The 3,342-nt window shown below is 35.6% G+C and overlaps 1 non-coding gene across 1 annotated transcript; it reads left to right on the top strand.

Moving 5' to 3' along the window:
• The first annotated feature begins 1,359 nt into the window (after positions 1-1,359).
• Positions 1,360-1,466, top strand: LOC121228348 (small nucleolar RNA R71). The gene has a single exon (XR_005925924.1). It is a non-coding gene; the product is annotated as a small nucleolar RNA R71 (small nucleolar RNA).
• Positions 1,467-3,342: the final 1,876 nt, after the last annotated feature.

Below are 3,342 nucleotides of genomic sequence, written 5' to 3'. Positions count from 1 at the left end.
AAAATTAAAGGCACCTCAACATCCTCATCCATGTCAATCACAACAAAATCAATAGGGAATATAAATTTATCTACTTTTACAAGTACACCCTCTATAATACCCCTAGGATATTTAACAAATCTATAAGCTAGTTGAATATTCATCCTAGTGGGTTTCGGTTTCCCAAGACCAAGTTGCTTGAACATTTTATATGGCATCAAATTAATGCTAGTGCCTAAATCAACTAGTGCCTTCTCAACATTCAAACTACCAATTAAGCAGGGAATAGTAAAACCTTCTTGGATCTTTCAGTTTGGTTGGCAATTTATTTTGGAGTATGGCTGAGCATTCCTCGTTCAGTTCCACTGTAGACAAGTCTTCAAACTTCCTTTTATTAGTTAGAAGCTCCTTTAAAAATTTTCATATGTAGGCATCTGTGAGATAGCTTCAACAAAAGGTAAATTAATATGTAATTTTTTAAAAAGCTTGAGAAATTTACCGAATTGTGCATCCATGCGGTCTTTCTTCAACTTTTCTGAGTATGGGATTGGTGGTTTATATTCCCTCAACACCGATTTTTCATTGTTTTTGGGTTCTTCCTCCTCACCTTCTTTTCTATCAAGTTTTAGTTGCAGCTACTTTTCAGATTCAGCTCATACCACTCCTTAATGTAATTGCTTTCACATGCTCTTTTGGATTGGGTTCTATCTGAAATCATCTTAATCAGCTGTTCTATTTGATTCTCAAGCCCTTAAATTGATGCTTGCTAATTTTTAAGTGTAATTTCAGTATTCTGAAAATGAGTCTCCGCTACTGAGATAAAATTTGTCATCATCTCCTCAAGGTTCAGCTTTTTCTCTAGCTGGTAAGGGTGTTTTTGAAGCCTGGAGAGGGTGGTGGTCTTTGATTTCCTTGGTCTCCCCATGAGAAATTTAGGTGGTTCCTCCAACCTGCATTGTAAGTGTTACTATAAAGATTATTTTGAGATCGAGGATTATTACCCATAAAGTTTATTTGCTCATTTTCCATGTTAAGGTCGTAGGATGGATAGTCTAAATTGCTTGTTCCACCTCCACTTGCATCACACTGCATTACTGGATGAACCTGTGAAGAACTGAGTAAACCATCAATTTTCCTAATCAAAGTTCTACCTGATTAGAAAGAATTGTAACTAAATCGATGTTAAAAATGTTGGTTGCTTTTGTCGGCTTTGCCCTCATGACTTGCCACTGATAACTATTCAGTGACATCTCTTCTATAAACTCATAAGCCTCTTCAGGTGTCTTATTGCTAATAGTCCCACCAGCAACTGCGTCAATCATCTGTCCAGTCGAGGGATTCAAACCGATGTGGAAAGTTTGAACTTGAAGCCAAAGAGGTAACCCATGATGAGGGCATCTTCTTATTAGATCCTTGTATCTCTCCCATGCATCATAGAGTGTTTCTAAATCCATCTGCACAAAAGAAGAAATGTCATCCCTTAGTTTAGTCGTTTTAGTCGTCAAAAAATATTTTAGTAAAAATTTTTCAATCATTTGTTCCCAAGTAGTGATTGACCCTCATGGTAACAAGTTTAACAACTATTTAGCTTTGTTCCTTAATGAGAATGGAAACAACCGAAGGCGAATGGCATAGTCAGAAATGCCATTGATCTTAAAAGTGTCGCAGAATTCTAGAAAATTTGCTAAATGAGTGTTTGGATCTTCATCCTACAAACCATCAAACTGAACAAACTGTTGTGTCATTTGAATCATGTTAGGTTTCAGTTCAAAATTATTTGCAGCAACAACAAGCCTAACTATACTCGATTCAGTTCCTGTTAAAGTAGGTTTAGCATAATCATACATAGTACGAGGAGCAGGATTCTGATTTACTGGATTTGCAGCAACCACAGGAAGTAGCGGATTATATTGATTTTCAGCCATCTCCTCAGTTGTGGTGTGAATATGATCCTCTTGCCCTTCCTCTATGTATTGTAGACTTCACCTTATTTCTCTTCAATTTCTGCGAGCTGTGCTTTCAATCTCACTTTCGAAAAGTAGAGGTCCTGACGGGTTTCTTCTAGTCATAAACTATAAAAACCTGCCAGAAGTAAAAAAAATAAAATCTGGTAATTAAGAAAAATTAAAAACAAAATTAAATTGCAATAAAAATAAAAAAGGGCTAAAGTAAAAAAAATTAAGCCTTCCTAATATCTTAGTCCCCAGCAATGGCGCCAAAAACTTGATGGTCGTGAAACTAACTAAAAATTCAACTTAAGGCAAATGCACCTATCAAACAGTAGTATAGTTATGGTGAGACAGGAAATATCGTATCTACGAGGACTAAAAGTACTAGTAATTACTATCTTCTTATTATCTAGCCTACAATTTAAGAGAATGTTTTATCTAAAACTAATTATCTAATTAACTAAGATTGTGACAGAGATTAAAGTTGAAAAATACTTTTTGGAAAATCGATGGAGAAGATAATACCCAAGGAAGAATTCACCTAGACTTCACTTATTACCTTTGAGTTAGATCATTTATTCATTTGACTTAATCCGTAGAAATCCTTGATTTATGATAATATCTCTTTCGAGACTAAAAACAACTGACTCTAGGTTGATTAATTGAAATCTCTTTCTAATTAAAACCCCGATTATCGCATTAACTTGATCTATGGATTCCCTTATTAGATTTGACTCTAATCCGATAGATTTATATCATCCTATCTCTAGGATTACATGCAACTCTACTTAATTATGAATGATCTACTCGTAAACAGGGACTTTTGCTTCACTGAATAAGCACATCAAAAACCTGAATTAATATCCTGGAATATTAAAGCAAGAGTTAAATTCACAATTAAGAATAAGAACAAGTATTTATCATATAACTTAAATAATAATAAGACCCGTCTTAGGTTTTATCTCCCTTAGGTATTTAGGGAGTTTAGTTTATAATAATAATGGAAAACATCTCAAAGTTTGGAAAACAACAAAACATAAAGAAACCCAAAGAACTTCTAGAAAGTTGGATGGAATTCTTCAATCTTGATGTAGATCCTGCCTCTGAGGTGATTCTGTTGGCTGCCCTTTAGTATTTTCTGCCTTCAACTCTCCATGTCCCCCCTAATCCTCTTTTAGGGTGTTTATATAGAATTTTGAATGCCCAAAATTAACCTTTTCCAATAGAACTAGACTTGGGCTTGACAGGGACACGGCCGTGTGAAATTCTGACTTGGATTAATGTCGACATGGCCATGACACACGGGCGTGTGGTCTACCCGTGTGTCACACACGGACGTGTAGATCACCCGTGTGGAAGTTCCTAGGCCATGTGATACATTGATTTAGGCCCAATTTGCCTATTTTTGGCCCGT

Source organism: Gossypium hirsutum, chromosome A04 (genome assembly GCF_007990345.1).
Source record: "Gossypium hirsutum isolate 1008001.06 chromosome A04, Gossypium_hirsutum_v2.1, whole genome shotgun sequence".
NCBI lineage: Eukaryota > Viridiplantae > Streptophyta > Magnoliopsida > Malvales > Malvaceae > Gossypium > Gossypium hirsutum.
The sequence above is the reverse complement of the archived record's forward strand: the minus strand, read 5'-3'. Positions and strand labels throughout refer to the sequence as shown.